The 17,746-nt window shown below is 49.5% G+C and overlaps 1 protein-coding gene across 3 annotated transcripts in view; it reads left to right on the top strand.

Annotated features, from left to right (window-relative positions):
• The first annotated feature begins 8,646 nt into the window (after positions 1-8,646).
• TIAM1 (TIAM Rac1 associated GEF 1) overlaps positions 8,647-17,746 on the top strand; it is a 195,266-nt gene continuing 186,166 nt past the window's right edge. For all 3 annotated transcript variants that reach the window (XM_055801745.1, XM_055801742.1, XM_055801743.1), the window contains exon 1: positions 8,647-8,798. The gene's annotated coding sequence lies outside the window, so the exon portion shown is untranslated. The remainder of the gene's footprint in view (positions 8,799-17,746) is intronic.

Genomic DNA, 17,746 nt, shown 5'->3' with positions numbered 1-17,746 from the left:
TGGAATTAAATCTGGCCAAGGATGTCAAGGCCAACAAGAAAAGCTTCTACAGGTACACTGGTGATAAAAAGAAGACTAGGGAAAACATGGGCCATCTCTGGAAGGAAACAAGAGATGTAAATACCTGGAATATGGAGAAGGCTGAAGTACTCAATGACTTTTTCACCTCAGTCTTCACTGGCAAAGTGCTCCAGCCACACTGCCCAAGTCACATAAAGCAAAGGCAGGGACTAGGAAAATGAAGAACCACCCACTGTAGGAGAAGATCAGGCTTGAGACCATCTGAGGAACCTGAAGGTGCACAAGTCCATGACACCTGATGAGATGCATCCCTGGGTCCTGAGGCAACTGGCAGATGAAGTTGCTAAGCTCTATCCATCATATCTGAGAAGTCATGGCAGTCCAGTGAAGTTCCTAGTGACTGGAAAAGGGGAAACATAACCCCCATCTTTAAAAAGGGAAATAAGGAAGACCCAGGGAACTACGGGCCAGTCAGTCTCACCTCTGTGCCTGGTAAGATCATGGAGCAGATTCTCCTGGAAACTATGCTAAGGCACATGGGAAGTAAGGAGGTGATTGGTGACAGCCAACATGGCTTCACTAAGGGCAAATCATGCCTGACAAATTTGGTGGCCTTCTGTGACAGGGTTACGGCATTGATGGATGAGGGAAGAGCAACTGACATTGTCTACCTGGACTTCTGCAAAGCATTTGACAATGTCCCACACGATGTCCTTGTCTCTAAATTGGAGAGAGATGGATGTGATGGATGAACCACACGGTAGCTAAGGAACTGACTGGATGGTCACACTCAAAGAGTTGCAGTCAATGGCTTGATGTCCAAGTGGAGACAGTGACAAGTGGCATTCCTCAGGGGTCACTATTGGGACCAGCGCTTTTTAACATCTTTGTTGGAGATATGGACAGGGGGATTGAGTGCATGTACCCTCAGCAAGTTCGCTGACAACGCCAATCTGTGTGGTGCAGTTGACATGCTGGAGGGAAGGGATGCCATCCAGAGGGATCTTGACAGGCTTGAGAGGTGGGCGTGTGTGAACCTCATGAAGTTCAACAAGGCCAAGTGCAAGGTCCTGCATGTGGGTTGGGGCAATCACAAGCACAAATACAGGCAGAGTGGAGAATGAGAGCAGACATGAGGAAAAGGACTTGGGGGTGTTGGTGGACAAAAAGCTCAACATGACCCAGCAATGTGCGCTTGCAGCCCAGAAAGCCAACCGTATCCTGGGCTGCATCAAAAGAAGTGTGACCAGCAGGTCAAGGCAGGTGATTCTCCCCCTCTACTTGGCTTTTGTGAGAGCCCACCTGGAGTACTGTGTTCAGCTCTGGGACCCCCAACATAAGAAGGACATGGAGCTGTTGGAGTGAGTCCCAAGGAGGCCATGAAGACAATCAGGGGGATGGAGCACCTTTTCTATGAAGACAGGCTGAGAGAATTGGGGTTGTTCAGCCTGGAGGAGAAAAGGCTCTGGGGAGACCTTACAGCAGCCTTCCAGTGCCTAAAGGGGCCTACAGGAAAGCTGGGGAGGGACTTTTTACAAGGCCGTGTAGTGATAAGACTAGGGATAACAGCTCTAAACTGAGAGTGTAGTTTTATATTAGGTATTAGGAAGAAATTCTTTACTGTGAGGGTGGTGAGGCACTGGCACAGGTTGCCCAGAGAAGCTGTGGGTGCCCGATCCCTGGAAGTGTCCAAGGCCAGGCTGGATGGGGCTTTGAGCAACCTGGTCTAGTGGCAGGTGTCCCGGCCTGTGGCAGGGGGTGTGGGACTAGATGATCTTTAAGGTCCCTTCCAACCCAAACCATTCTATGATTCTATGAAATTAGTAATGACATTGAAAGAAACCCTTTAATACCATAAACCAACAACAAAAACCGGGATTGGAAGCAAGGGCTATTGCCTTCCTTATGACATGAGCAATCATACCTACCCCTGGGAGAGCACAGACTTTGCCATTATCCAAAGTACTCTGATTTTACGCATCACTTCACTCACAACCAGCAGTGAACACAGATAACAGCATTTTTCAAAAGAGAGCCTAAGGTGGACAATAATTCATCAAATGCATCTCCTCTTTTACATAATCCTAGTTGTGCAAGGATGCAATCCTACTATTAGCCCTGCTGCAGCCTGAAAATTATTCAGACAAATACTGGCTGAAAAAAACAGGGAAGGCATTATTACAATTTTTGAAGTGTGCAAAGGCCTGGGAGAGCTTCTTCAAGGGACTGTAAAGGGTAACACATACTCTGTATTCATGGAAGCAGACTGTCCCTGCTACCAGGGATATTAAACAGGGATAGTTACTTTTAACTACAGAGTTCAGGCTCTTGGATCCACCCGAGTTCCTTTCACTTAAAAGCCAGAAAGAAACCTCCATTTTTAAATTGTTGTTCCTGTTTTCAAAGAAAGAAGAAGGCAACAACCACTGAGTGGTTGTGAACAACTTTTTTTTAAGCTACAGGCAAAACTAATACGAAAGTAAGAAGAAGGCACGAAGCTCACCAGGACGGAAGTCCTAATTCAATCCACTTTTGATGGCCTGGTTAGGACTTCAGTATCATAAAATGTCAGCTTACATGCACACAGCAGGACATCCTTGAAAGGTTGTAACAGTCTACAATTATTTTTCAAAGAACCATTTCCCATTTTATAAACCCCTTTTTCAATTTTTCAACTTGAAATATCCTCTGCCATTCCCATCTCTCAGATGCACAAGTGCACTGCTCAGGAATAAGAGCTTTCTTCGTGTAAAGGAGAAATACTGAAACATGCATTACAAAGAGAAAAATGCATTATTTACAGATAATTAATTTTACAAATGGAAAAGGAATGTCTGGAGTAGGGACAGAACTTTGTGGTTTTGCTTTCCTCATCCATACATCCTTTTTGATAGGCAAATTCTATGTTATGTTTTCAGTCACAGAATTAGCATCCTTGCAATAAGTTAATACTCTGTTCATTGCGAATTGCCAAGTTGTTTTTTCTGAGTGAGGTACTGCTGTATGCCCCTGTCAAAAACAGCTACGTTTTTTTGCAACTCAATCATTCGAAAACTCAAACAGAATCTTCATAGGAAGATGCTTTAATTCTGCTATGTTACCTGAAAACAAGGTTTGCTGATGTTGGGCAAATGGTGTTTAGCGGGGGGTTTTCTGCTCAACCCTGCATTCTGCTTCCTTTAAATTTTTTTTTGGAGGAAACTGAACTTTTTATGAACACAATCACTGCAAGCCAAAAATAACAACTCTTAAATTAGCACTGAGTAGGTGGAGGGGTACAACTAGCACACAGCTTGCCGTAACAGTCTGGATATATAAATGAGAGATAGGACCTGACATGCAGAATAACTAGAACTGTCAGATGACTAATGGATTTCACTCATTATGTGCTGAGGCCCTAGAAAAGTAGCTAATGAAGTGGGATTACTTAAAAATGTGCCTATATTAGCTGGCATAAGCCCCAGTTGTGCAGTGAGGTCTGCTGAGTTGCAGCCACCTGCCCACATGCAGCTGACTGCAGGAGCTACATCCAGCGTGTGAGGGGCCACAGCAGGAGAGGGGGGTGGCAGCATTGAGGAGGGGGTGATGGTTCTTCTGTGCTGTTGTTTGATGTGCACTGGTTCTGGTTTCAGGGTTAAACCACAACAGCGCCCAAGCCTTTGTCTTGGCAGAGAAGAGCAGTCCCTGCAGGGGTTTCAGCCTTTTCCCCACTGGTGCTGACATAAGCATCTGTAGAGCAGAACAGTGAATGGGATACGGGGGGGGGGGGGCAGCTCCCTCCTCCCTCAGACACCTCGAGCTTTCCACAGGAACAGAAATATTCCCCAATTTGGCCTGATGGTAGACGTCACCTATACGTCAGTGCCCCTGACCCTTTTGGTTTCACCCTGTTCTGGGGCAGCTGCTGAAAATCACACCAGTGTTTAAGCAGGACCATGCCAGTGTCATGCACTATGGAGGCGGGAGGCAACAGCACCTCTCTGGGGTCAAACTCTCATACACCACTGGATATGTCTTGCTACCATTGTATTTCACAAGCTTCTAGAAAATGTCCTGGCCTTCCTTCACCATTAGCTTTTTCTTACTGTTCTTCTCCATGTACTGCAGAGGACCTATAGGACAGAGTAGATACTGGGTGTGAGAGGAGCCTTGAGGGAGCTATATGGTACATTGCTGTATGGTGCTCTGCAGGAGCCGTGGGCTGAGAAATGGACAGTACAGGTGGAACAGGAGCTGCTGGGTGATTGGCTGATTTATTGCTTTGTGTTTGTCTCAAACCACGGTGACAGCTGCAGGATTTCTCCTTTGGACACATATGAAAGCCCCTGTACCAAGGGAGACTGGCAGACTGGGGTGTGTCGGGTGGAAGAACACAGCTAGGGGCTGGAGCTCACGGTGTGCAAGGAGCACAGGCTGCCCAGAAGCTGTGAAACCTCCAGCCTTTTAGATATTAAAACCTTGATGAGGCAAGTCCATGCACAACCTCCGTGACTGAAATTAGCCTTGCTTTGAGCAGATTGGTCCAGAGGCTCCCAGAGGTCCCTTCTGACTTCATTTTCCTGCGATTTACAATCCCACTGATGCCACCGGTTCTCCATGTAATAAAGATCTTCTGCACCGTATTGCCTTCCTCAGCCCCCCTTAACATATCTCAGTTCTCCTCTCTGTGGTAACTTCGTAGGCTCATTGGTAACACATGGACAATTCAGTATGCTCAGCTTAATCCAGTCCTTCTGGCTATTTGCAGAATCATGTGAAATGGGAGTGTCCTTTTTAATTTGTTCTGATTTTGCTCTGTGAGGACAGCTCGTCATCAAAGCAACCTGCAGCTGGATGGTATTGGCCAAACCTAGGAAGTGGTAATAGCCTTCCTCAACCACTGCTTGGCCAAAGCAGTCATGCTGCATGGAGGATCTTCTGCTGTCTTTGGTAGCTTCACCTTAGTTGACAGTTGAAATCATGTTCTCCCCCCTTTTTTTACCATGACATTTCTCTTCCCCTTCACTAGAAGTTCTCCAAAATGGCAAATCAAATCAGAGTTAGAAACCTTATTAACCATACAACTAATAGCCAAGCTGTGAGACTTTAAAGAATCACAAGGCATTGTTATAAAGGAACGTGAGTATCAAGTGTGCCCAAACGTCGGCTGGGGAACCAAGCACAGCCTGCACTAACCAAGGGGCAGATCTTCCCTGGGCTGTGTGCAGCTGCCTGCAACATGGAATAAGCTGATCCTGGGCTGCAGGACAAACCAAAATAAAGCAGGGCTGTGCCAGGCACACCTGCTTGGTGGGACAACACATCACCACTTAACTGGCATGTGATGACAAAGCAGCATTGCCTGGCCCCACTTGGTCGAGCCAGTAACCTATACCTGCTCAGTGGACAGGTTGCAGTTGTGGTCAGAGATGATGGTGGTGCAAAATCAGACATATAAAGCCCAAAGTGGAGGAGGTGCGTATAATTGCAGGAGGGGAGGGAGGCCAGGGTACAGAGGATCTGTCTATACAATCACAGAATGGCTGATGTTGGAAGGGAGCTCTGGAGGGCACTTGGTCCAACTCCTTGCTCAGGCAGGGCCACCTAGAGCCAGTTGCCCAGATGGCTTTTGAGTATCTCCAAGGTGGGGCACTCCAGTCTCTCTGGGCGACTTATGCCAGTGCTCAGTCACCCTCAAGGAGAAAAAGTGTTTCCTAATGATCAGCAGAAAACTCCTGTGTTTCAGTTTGTGCCCATTGCCTCTGGTCCTGTCATAGGGCACCACTGAAAGGTGCCTGGCTGCGTCCTCTTTGCACCTTCCCTCCAGGTGTTTACATTGATAAGATCCTAGCGAGCCTTCTCTTCTCCAGGCTGAACAGTCCCAGATCTCCCAGCCTTTCCTCATAGGAGGGATGCTCCAGTACCTTCACCATCTTCATGGCCCTTTGCTGGACTCTGTGCAGTGTGTCCATGTCTCTCTTGCACCAGGGAACCCAGAACTGGACATAGTACTCCAGGTGTGGCCTCACCAGTGCTGAATAAAGGGAAGGATCACCTCTCCTGACCTGCAGGCAATGCTTTGCCTAATGCAGCCCAGGGTGCCTTTGGCCACTTTTGCTGCAAGGGCACAAGGTCCTTTTCTGCCAAGCCGCTTTCCAGCTGGGTGGCCCTCAGCATATAATGATGCATGGGGTTGTTCTTCTGCAGGTGCAGGAGTTTGTACTTCCCCTTGCTGAACTTCATGAAGTTCCTGTCGGCCCATTTCTCCAGCCTGTCTAGGTCCCTCTGGATGGCAGCACAACTCTCTGCTTTGTGTCATTCTTCCTGGTTTTGTGCCATCTGCAGACTTGCTGAGGGTGCACTGCCCCATAGTCTAGATTGTTAATGAAGATGTTGAACAAGACTGGACCCAGTATTGACCCCTGGGGTACACTGTTCTTGGCCTCCAACTAGACTTTGTACCACTGATCACCACCCTCTGGGCCCAGCTGTTCAGTTTTCACTCCACCTCTCTGCTCATCCAGCCCATACTTCATCATCTTGTCTGTGAGGATCTTACGGTAAACAGTGCCAAAAGCCACACTGAAGTCACCGTAGACAATACCCACTTGCTCTCCTCTCATCTACTGAGCCAGAGATTTCATTGTAAAAGGTTATCAGGTTGGTCAAGCATGACTCCCCTTTGTGGTCCTAGTTGTGACTTGAAGGGCTGAGGTGGCCGAGGGTCAGGGCTGTCCTCCTGGTCTGGGATGATGTAGGAGGTGCAGCAGCCCCACACGGGGCTAGGACGGCCCTTGGGTACACAGAGTTCGACATGCAACCCATAGTCTGGTGGGATACGTTTGTTTATAAGCTGACGGACACCTTGAAGATCTGATTTTAAGTTATACTACCGACCGTGAACTATAAAACAAACTGCACATCTGGGGTAGCTGTCACTTGCCTGGGTTTGTACGATTATTCTGAGTGGCCACTGGACTAGCTGAACTTTCCTAATCTGGGGCCATAGCACAATACCAAACTTTAATAAGACCTCCTGGCTGAATCAGTGAGGAATTTTACCTAAAAATCAATGTCAGCAAAGGACCTGCATTTAAACTTGCTGATTAAATGCTCTGACTAAAGTGCTTGGTGTGGTAATGCCATTTAAAACCTGCCATTAATTAATCAATGGCTTGATGAAGAAAACTGATGCTTCATATTTGGATTTGATTTGCAAGCAACATAGTGATTAGTGAGTAGAGAGCTGAGATTTCTTATTTGATTTTTAAAGGTAGAACAAATACACGGTATTTGAAAATTCTTTATTTGATACAAACCCAAGCATTAAAATTAACAATGACAACTGATTTGGATTTTCCCATTTTGACTTTCAAAGTTCATGGGGAGGCGCTTCCACCTTTTTGTGGTTAAAAAAAACAACTTATGCAGCTTGGCAGGTTTTGTAAAACACTTTCAGTTAAGACACAGCTCATGTTTATTTATTAATGCATTTTAAAATGTACTTATCCAGGTTTGAGCTGAGTCATTACTTAAAAAAACAACCTGAACGCTTTGGCAGCTGGGGCAACGCTTGTGACAAGGTGCTCTCTGGCTTCCCTGTGTCCCATTGAATGGAGTCTGTGCGCGTGATGTGCAGCTAAAGCACTGGCTTAATTTCTCTCAAAATCTTTAGCTGGAGAAACAGCACATGAGCAGGCTGACACAGGGAAAAAGCCACTGCACCTTGCGTGCGTCTGAGCCACGTAGATGGATAGCCCTTGGTTGGTGCCTGGTGGTCTCCGGAGAACAGCAAACAAGGAAGGGGAACATGGCACAGGATGGCACTTGCAGCAAGGGAAGCAAGCGTAGACAATGCCCGGGTGAAAGATGCGGCTCCATCAGTGAGCGCTGGGTGGTGGCTCCTTGGAAGTGTCTGGTGGAGAACGTGAAGGAGGGAGAGATGGGGAAAGCTCAGCACTGCTCCAGGGGACTTCCAGGGGGCCGGGAGCCACGAGGGGAAGGTGCTTCGCCCACCTCAGCAGTCAGTCAGTTTGACTTCGAGGGGGTCGGGAATGGCTCCTTCCCCCCCGACGAGGATGGGGGCAAAGCACCTTCCCCTCACGGCTCCCGACCTCCTCGAAGTCAGACCGACTTCCCAGGTGGTCAGGCACCTTCCTCTCAGAGCTCCCGACCCGCCAGCAGCGGCCAGGGGCCTTCTCCCCCCACCGGAGCGGTGCGGCCCTGCGCTCCGCCTCAGCGCTCGCTGGAACTTCGCGGTCCCGCTCCGCCGCCCGCCGCCGCCCCGCGCGCCAGCCTCGCCCGCCGCGCGCAGCTCCCCGCTCCCGCCCCCCGGGTTGGCCGCGCTCCCTCGCGCCGCGGGCGGCCCGCGCGCCCCATTGGCCGCTTTTGTTGCGGGCGCCGCGGCGCGGAGGGGTGCGGGGGGTGGTCCGCACGCGGCGCCGCCCGCCCTCGCCGCCCCCCGGGGGGCGGCCCCTCCCCTCCCGCCCGGGAGCCGCGTGGGCCATTGTCACACAACATTCCAACTCCGAACGCCCCGCTGTTCGCCGCCGCCGCCGCCCATTGGCTCACCCGGTCCGGATTGAGTCGCCGAGCAGCCAATGGCGTCCGGTTTCCAAGGCGGCCGCCGGCGCCGCCCCTCGCAGCGCCGGCAGTAACAATATGGCAGCGGCGCCTATTGGTAGCGGCGCGCTCTGAGCGGCGGCGGCCGCGGGCGCCCGGCGGCGGTGACGGGGAGCAGCTCCCTGGGCGGGCGGCGGCGGCGACTCCCCCCGCGGTGCCGAGCCCCGTCGCGGCAGGTGAGTGGGCGGCGGATCGCGCCCCCCGTCCCCCGCTGCACGGCATCCCCCGTCACGCCGGTGCGCCCCGGCGGAGCGCCCCGCGTCGGGGGCGCTGCGCGGGGCTGCGGCCGCGGCCCGGCTCGCAGCCCCTCCGCCGCCGCCGCCCGCACCGGGGTGCCCAGGCAGGCTGTGGGGGGCCGCGGACGCGCCGCTCCGCTGCGGCCGGGTGGGCGCCCGGCCCGCTGGGGCCCGCTTTATTGTTCACGGTGTGGGCCGCCGGCAGCAGGCGCCGCTCCCCCCGCCGGTGCGGCGGCGCCGGGGTGGCCCCGCCGCGATGCCCGGCTCCTCGCCGGGGTCCGTCCCCGCCGCTGCGCGGCTGCGGGGCCGGCCCTGCGGCAGCCGGCCTCCGGGAGCGCCGCTCCCGCGCCGAAACGGGCCCGCCGCCTCCCGGGGGGGCTGCGCGGGGTCCGTGCCGCGGCCGCCGCCCCCCCGGACAGCCCGGGCGGCCGGCGCGCGGGGCAGGGGCGGCCGCCGGGTCCCCTCTGCGCCGGGTGCCGCCGCCGCTGCGGGGAGCTGGGGGAGCCGTGGCGGCCGCGGTGCGGGGACGCACCGGCTGTCACTCGGGGGACGCGCGGTTCCGAAGCGTGCGGCAGGTGAGGGCGGCGCGCTCGGCCGCGGGTCGGTGGCGCAGGGCACAGCCGCCCGCGCTGCCCCGGCCGGAGGTGCGGGCTGCTGGCGGGGGCGCGCAGGGCAGCCCGGGCTGGGCGGGCAGCGCGGGCACAGCTGCGGGCTGGAACAGAGTTGCGGGGACGGGTGCGTAATTCCAGCGCGCAGCTCGGTGCTACCACGTTGGATTGGGAAGCGCCGGGAGAAACCGACTTCCCTTCCTCGTCGGTCCTTCGTCCCCGTCTCCCCCTCTCCGTCGCAGCCGCGGGACTCTGGGCTCGCGAAAGACTGCTGGAGCTAGGAAATAGGTAGTACTCGTGACTTGTTAATCATTTTGCTGTGTATGAAATTCTGATTAAAAAATGTATTGGAATAAATTAGGGGAGGCTGAGGTCTATGGAGTGATTACTTGGGTGCCTAATCTGTGATTAGAGCATCTTTTCCCCTTCCTGTATTATTAAAGCGCTTCTGTCAATTTCAATGACACTTCAGTGCTGTGATATAAATTATTGAACAAGGGCAAATGAGGACCGCCTTCACCTTGGCTGTAAGGGCCCGATCCTGCAGAGAGCAACTTCCTTCTGCCCCTCCTGGCTTGGCAGCTGTTGGAGCCCCTCTGCCGAGTCCTTCCTTCTGTCCCCGCGCAGCCCCCGGCTGCCCTTCGGCTGGCAAAGCTGCCTTGTTCAGGCAGAGTATTGTTTATTGGATTGCACCTAACTGTTGTCCTTGCTGCTTCCTGATGAGCCCACATGGATGGGACAGTCCCGTGGGATTTTTGAAGGTGCGAGTGACCTTGGAAAATGCTGTGGTTTTCTCCCTCAGCTTTTGCCTTAATCGCCCTTGTATGCCACGAGCTCTTTGATTTGGGGACTGATGTGTGCACAGGTCCTGGAAAGCGTCTTAAAACCTGATCATCACCGCCATGGTAGTTACTGTGTGTATTTGGTAGTGGCGATGAATGTGCTATGCTAGCACCTCCATGCTACTCAAGGTAAAACGTGATGTAGGGGTGGCTGGAGAATGGGACTGTTTCCTCCCTTCCAAGCCCTGGAATGGTGGAGTTGGAAGAGGAAAGTGGCATACCTGTGGGGACCTGGCTCACCTCTGCTTTGGTTACAGGCAGATTAGTCCTGCTCCCACACAGGCTGCAGGGGAAACACTTGGCTGCCCCAGAACCATGTTTCTCATGCAGAAAAAAGCCATTTCCTTCTTGAACAGCAAAGCAACTAAACCCCAAAATTCTTTTAAAGGGATTCTCCCAGCAGGAATTTAATCTGTAGCCTTTTTGTTATTGTTATTCTTGCATTAGTGATCCAGTTATGCTTTCCAGTATATCAAAGGCAATGTTCTGGAGTCCTTAAACAAATGCTTGTCATCTTTAATGATAACCGACTTTGGGATCTGGCCCTCCATAATCTCATGCAATGCTGACTATAATTTGTCTTAAGGGAAACAAGATATACTGTTGTTTAAAAAAGATGCCTTTTTGGCATCTCTAGTTGCTCTTGACAGAAGTGGAACTCAGTAAATCCTACCTGATATATGTCCAGTGATTCATTTGGTCTTGCTTGTAAGAGGAAAGACAGGGGTGTTTTAGTTTGTTTTTTTTCTTTTTTTATCAGAGGTGCTTATGCTGTGTAGTCATTCAGTGGCCAGGAACATCGGAAAAAACCTTGTGAGGCATTGTTTGAAAGGATCACTGCATGCAACGGAGGGGGGGAACCCATGTTTGTCTGGTACCAGAGCTCTCTGTTTCTCAGCCGAAGTTCTCGTGCTGTAGTGAGGAGCATGGTATAAATAGCAATGCTAGGTTTTAGGCACTGAATTCAAAGTTATGGTTTCCACAGCAACCAGCACTCAGGCCGTCGTTTATGTATGAAATAGTTCCCCTTTTTTAAAAAAAAAAAACCCCACACGTATCTGGCTTCTGGTGTTGTGCTGTGTCCGATCCCCCTCCATGAACATCCCACACTCAATTCTTCCTACTTTACTTTTGAGCATCCCCCTCCGCTTTCCCTCTCCTGACGGCCATTGACTTGCTGTGTTCCCAGCTCCAGGTTTCCTGCTGCCTTCTCCTGAGTCAGTGGCTGAGGGCTCTGTGTACCAGATCCCAGCCTGTCCACCATGTTCATTTGTCTTCCAAGTCCTTCTTTTGGTACCAGTGTTTGCTTCCAGCTGTGCCTGCAGTGTGATAGGCACCATGCAAACATGGGAAGAAACAGCTCTGCTTTCAATCCGTGGCATATCCCTCAACCACCCACCTGTGTTTCCCGTCTCTCCCTCATCTGGAGGGTCGTTGTCTCAATGCCAGGTCTGCATGCTCTCCTGGCTCTCGCTCAAGCATTTCTCTTGAGGCTTAAGGAAATGCAGACAGAGAACTGTGCCCTGCACGGAGGGCTGTGGGATGTGCCCTACCTGTATGAAGATCAGGATGCAGTGCTTGTTTTTAAAAATGTTTGTCACACAAATGTGCAGCGTTGCTAAAGTGTTTTCATTTATAGCCAGGGGGTTGATGTATCTACATGGTTGTGTCCAAGTTACAGTTTCCAGAGCAACTGGAGCTTTGTATCTTGGAAGACTGTTAACTAAAGCATGAAACATCACATCAAATTTTCCTTTCTTAAATTCTGTAATTTTAGCTACTGTTAAAATTGCAGCTGTCCTTATCTGAGAACATGTTCAAAAACCTTAAATGACCAAGCAGATCTTCAGATATGCACCTTTGCAATGAGAACAAGAATGGGAAATTTCATCCTCCAAAATAATTATTCTTACAGTTACAGCATAAGGTACTTCAGTAAAAAAACCCCAAAAACAAACCAACAAAAAACCCCATCCCCAACAAACAAAAAATCCAAACCCAAAAAGAATGAAATGGAAGTGCCCCCTCATCCGTATCTCTAACCAGAACTAATAACAAAAGTGCAGTCTGGCAAAACTGAGTAAAACGGCTGACGACGGCTGAAAGCAAACATCAAATGAAGGATTCCCATGGCTGGAGAATTGATCCGAAGAAGGAAGGGAACTCAGGATCGCCTGCCTGTACCTGGGAGCAGTTGGGCAGGCTGTGGTGCTGGGGGCTGCTTTGGTAATTTTTTTTTTCCCTTTCCTTCTCTTTCTCCTCTCATTTGCTGCTCCTTGTGAAACTGTGTCCCTCTTGCAGTGTTTCACAGACACTTTTCCTCTGAGCTGTAATGCCAAGGACTTTTGACATCAAAACAGGTCACTTTCGCATTATAACTGAATTTGAGCCAATGTTACTTTCAAAAAAGTTGATGTATCTGCATTGTAGGTTTTCTACTTGCTCTGTGAAGGATTTTGTCAATAATAGGCATGTCATTCCCTTAGAAATTGCTCTACTGGACACTCTGATTTGAGCAATGATGCTATAAAATGGTTTGTAGGTTACTGGGGGAATCTCAGCCAAGATGCTTTAAGTGTTGGCTTGTGTTAAAAGGAATTGCAGAGAATGTCTCAGGGGTCTTCCTTTCTATTTTTGTTAGTAACTTTCTAGCTCAATGTTTTCCTTTATTTTTATATATATATATAAAAAAATGTTCCATTGATGTTGCCGCCTATAATAGCATTGTCAGCAGCCTATGGTTTTTGCTTAATAAAATGGAGGAATGATTCTTCTCCTACGAGATGGTTTTAAAATGAAACTTAAACCAAATCCTTGTGATCTTTGGTGTGCTGCCCAGATTATAGAAACAAAATGATTGAAACACCAGCTGGCAATGGCTTGAAGTGAGCTGAAATACCTTGAACTTCTCCCTGTGTCTCTTTGAGCAAAGGTAAGGATTTTGTTTTCTCTGTAGTCAGCCCAACCTTTGCAATATGGCACAGATCAAGAAAGGATTCTAGCTTGTTCACATAGGCACAGGCTGTTGTTGCTCAGTAGCCATAACCCACCTCCATGGCAGACGATGTTGCATGCTGGGTGGTGAGGCAGCAGACACTGGTGACAAGTTGGGAGAAGAGCCAGAGATTCTTTGCTGGGATAAGAAACGCCTGTATTTTCCTGCATCTCAGAAAGTGCCAGCGCGTGCCGTGCTATCAACTTAATTGGCTAAGTCTTTCTAAGTGAAGGTACAGATGCTGGGGTTCAACGTTGCATAAATGCGTCTACTTGGCAGAACACCACCTGGTTTTACTTTTCTCCAGTGCACAGTATAAATACACCTCTTTCTTGATGTTCTCCATTAATTTCAGTGGATAAAGCCAAGGCTGAGGGACCAGGCATTTGAGAGTTGGACCAAGATACCTATTCCATTAACATTAAAGCAGACTTAAGAATTTCTGCCCTTGAAAGAGCAGGCAGTGAGCAAGGGTGGTGGGAAGGTCTTGTGTTCTTAACCAGGTGTCGTGGTGCATCACCACAGCCCTTCAGTCCACCTGGGGACCTAGATGTAGTGCCAGACTGGCTGCTTCCGTGGCAACCATTGCTAGGGGAGTGATCTAACAAGGCTGCAGTGGGCTGGAGTGTTGCTCCCACCCTGTATAACCTCCACTTGGGAGGTCTTCCTTGCAACTTGGGCAGACCCTTGGCTGTGGGAAGCGAGGTAGAGCAGGAAGAAGGTTAAGATCAAAGAAGAAAGGCAAGAGATTATTTTCTATGTGGAAGTGATGAGGAGAGGTGGTCTGGTCCAGAGCACTGGATGGCACATTTACTTAAGGAAGAATAGTTCCTAAAGTACTCTGTTTTTCCCCAGACGCTGTTTTTGTTTTCGAAAAAAACATCGGAGAAGTTCTGCTCTTTCAAGCTAGGGAGAGTACCAACTTTTAACTGGGGCTTTGTGCTTGTTGAAAACAGTAATTTTGCCTTACAGTTGGGAAATACTTCTTTTAGTAGCAGCGAAACACTGTATTTTGAGTTTTGCAGCCCAGGCTGCAATAACATAAATACTTGGTACACCCTTGGTCACAGTTATCTTGTGCATGAAAGAATTCTCTACTGCTTCACATTATTCAGCATGTCTTTAAGTCTAATTGTTTTTCCCCATCATGTGCTTTGTTCCTAAGATTAGTATGGTTTTCCTCCTCATGGATAAATAATTTAAACACCTGGGCTGATTAAATGTGTGCCTCTGAGCTCAGAACAATCACAAGTGGTTTTTTTATTTTATTCAAAGACTGACTTTTATGAAGAAGATTTAAAGCAACTGAAAATAGCTACATCACAGAAACATCAAGCGTAACTTGAAAATTATTGCTATCATCTCATGGATTCTGGCAGTGTACATTTGCCTTTCCATTAGTGACGTCGCATTGAACAATCAAGGGTTTATTGACAACTCGTTTACTTTGTCTAATAGTATGACTTACTGGAGGGCAGGACCACCCTTTCCTTTGCCGAGTGATGGCAAAGACATAGATACAAAGCCTGTGTGTGGTGTGCAGTAACTTGATGGCTCTGATGGACAGTGTTTCATGAAGACAAAGTTGGCTGCAGAAGTTTTGAGGCAACCTCCAACATCGGTTTTGACTGTGCATTGCCTGCAGTGTGCCCCTGACCTGGCACAGCACGGGAAGGTGCCAGGGTCCTTTGGGCCAAACGTGATGCCCCTGTGAAGCGGCAGGGCTCGTGGGGTGGCTGCGCCAGAAAGTCTGGGCTCGGCTTGGTGGTGCCAGGAGCAGCTGCTCAGGGATGGCAGCGGTCACTGTCGGTGTGAAGAGAGCTATCAGAGAGGTTTAGGAGCCAGGAGCTGTCAAGTTCCGCCTCTGCCATTGCTGTTCCTGCTGCTGTGGGCTCATCTGAGGGCTCATGCAAAACCCTTGCATTGGTGAGGGCAGATGTGACTCTGGCTGGGGAGGGTGGAGGGGCTGCAGCAGTGCTTTTCTATCACAGAAAAAGTCCTTTCTGCTACTTTTCTTTGCAAAATGTCTTTTCAAAGAGGAGTAGCTCTCCTGCTTTCCCCATGTAATGGCATACATGCTCCACAGCCACCTCTGGAGAACTTAAGCCCAACCAGCTTAAGGAAAGAAGTCTTTTTCCCTAATGTGAGAGCCATCTCATCGTGCATCGTTATCAGTCAGTGCTGTGCCATTTCATCTCAGACTGGCTGACAATAGCACTCTTGGATGACTGGAGTTTCCTCTCCCTTTGTTGTAAAAACTAATCTTAGGAACTACTTTTATAGAGCAACTGCATATCTCTAGGCTAAAGTTAAACCACAGCTGGAAAACATCTCTCATCTCTCACTCAAAATATCTTACATCTATAAAGATTTAAAACCTCATGCCAGAAAGCTGTAGCCTAGTACTTTGCCCGTGATTTCCTGCTATACCAGCACTGCTCTACAAGAACATGAATACCTTGATTGCCTGTTTCTTGTCTGCCTTACTCGCAGAAGAAAGCATGGAGAAAACGAGTGATGTTGTGAAAGTTTCACTTAGAATTTTGATTCCCCCTCTGTTGTTTTTTTCTTTCTTTCTTTTATTTATTTATTTATTTTTTTTGTACGGTGACCTAGCCTATTTGTCATCCCATTAGCCCTCCGTCTGGCTTTCCACCCTCCCTGATATGTAGTGCTCAGTCAGGCATCAGGCTTTCAGCAAGCCAGGGCAGTCCCTGCTTGGATCCAGTTACTGCTTGTCTGTAGGACCATCCATTGTTAGCAGGAGGTGGGTTTTGTTGTTTTGAATTATCCTAGTCTGTCAGTGTTGGTTCCATTTGCTTCTTCTGAAGGAAATCCCATGCCTGCCTTTATCTCTTGACATGGTTTGGGGAGAGATGTGGGTTTCCTTGTTAACCCCAGGCAGGCTTCCTGACTGCTTCCCATCTGACTTCAGCTCTTGCCATCCTGATCTCAAAACAGGTCCTTCCCTCTCCTGTTTGCCACCTCCTCCCACTCTAGCAGTGCTTTGATCTCCTGGGCTGTGGAAACCCCCTGAGATGTGAAAGTTTACTGTGCTGCTGCCAGCCATTCCTTCACAATGAGTGGCCTCTCGAGTGGGCCAGGCTCTCAGTGCTGTGCTCCACTACTCGGTCCCACTGCTCTAATCTCTGCCAGCACTTTCCCTGTAACTTGCTGCCGTTAGTCACCAGTGAAGCCTTGGGCAAAAGGTATCTCCCTCCACGTCCCAGCCAGTGCTCCAGCAGAGCTCTTTTTGGTTGCATCAGCTCCTCAGTTTGCTTATTGAAAGCATGCTTTAAAACCTTGAGTACTGCTTCCTAACCACCCGACGAGTTCCTGCAGAGTGTTGGTGCTGTTTGAAAATTTTATGAAAGCCTTAATTCATGCCCTATCTGCATTTCTGTCCGCACCTGCCTCCGTTTGTAGCTTGTTCCTTCATGGACATTCCCTAGAGTTTGGGTAGGTGCCTGTGTGACACGAGTGCAGAGGCACTTTTAAAACTGTTCTCCACTGACTGTGTGACAGGTGATCTGGAGAACCGTGGTAAAAAAACGCAGAAAGCACTGACTTCAGTTAATTTTTCCACTTACTATCATGTTCTTTTTTAAGAGATGACAGTGGGTTTTGATCCACAGGGTTTGATATCTGTAGTGCTGGGAGACGGAGAGCTGTTACGGTGACGAAGCAGCAGACAGCTAGCAGTACTTAACTTGTTCCAACTTGGGAGTGAAAAAAGGCTAAGCATCTTCCCTAACTCGACTTGGCTTCCCCTGCAGTATCAGCCAAGACTGAATGAGGGAGGAAAAATGCAAAACAATGCAGGAAGTGCAGAAACTGAACGATGCAAGAAACATTTTGAGTTGAGGCGGTTGCATCCCCACATTGGTACTAGTTCCGCTTAAGTCACTTCTTGGCCGTTCACATACAGCTGAAGCAAAAGAGCCCCAAAAGGCTCTCTGATGGTGTTACTGCCTCTGGTGCCTGGGCTGTCTCCTTCCAGATGAACCAAAGGTTTTCAGCTTGGTGCTGTCTTATGTTGTTGTGTATCCCCTCCATCTGTGGGAGCTGGGACAGGTGAGACATGAGCTAGCGTGGTGATTTTGGAGGCAGGAAGACACCTCGGGAGCAGTCGAGGCTAGGCAGATGGTGTGTTTTGTCCCTGGGAAAGCCCCCCCAGAGCCTGACCGGTACTGACACCGGCTTGTTCCTGGGGCGAGGGGTGCAGGTTGCTGCAGGGACACACTGATTGATTGGCGCCATGCCGATCCAAGTTGCTTAGCATTTTAGAGAGCTGTTTTGGCAGCATTTTCTCCATAAAACTAACCAAAAAGAAGACTTTCAGCATTAATTGACTTTTTTTTTTTTTTTACAGCTATTTGTCTGGTTTTGCTTGTAGACGTCAATGGACCTGTGTAAAAAAACCTTTCAAGACCTGTTAATGAG

This window comes from Falco peregrinus, chromosome 4, assembly GCF_023634155.1.
Source record: "Falco peregrinus isolate bFalPer1 chromosome 4, bFalPer1.pri, whole genome shotgun sequence".
In the NCBI taxonomy this organism is placed as follows: domain Eukaryota; kingdom Metazoa; phylum Chordata; class Aves; order Falconiformes; family Falconidae; genus Falco; species Falco peregrinus.
Note: the sequence above shows the minus strand (reverse complement) of the source record. Positions and strands in the feature narration are given on the sequence as shown.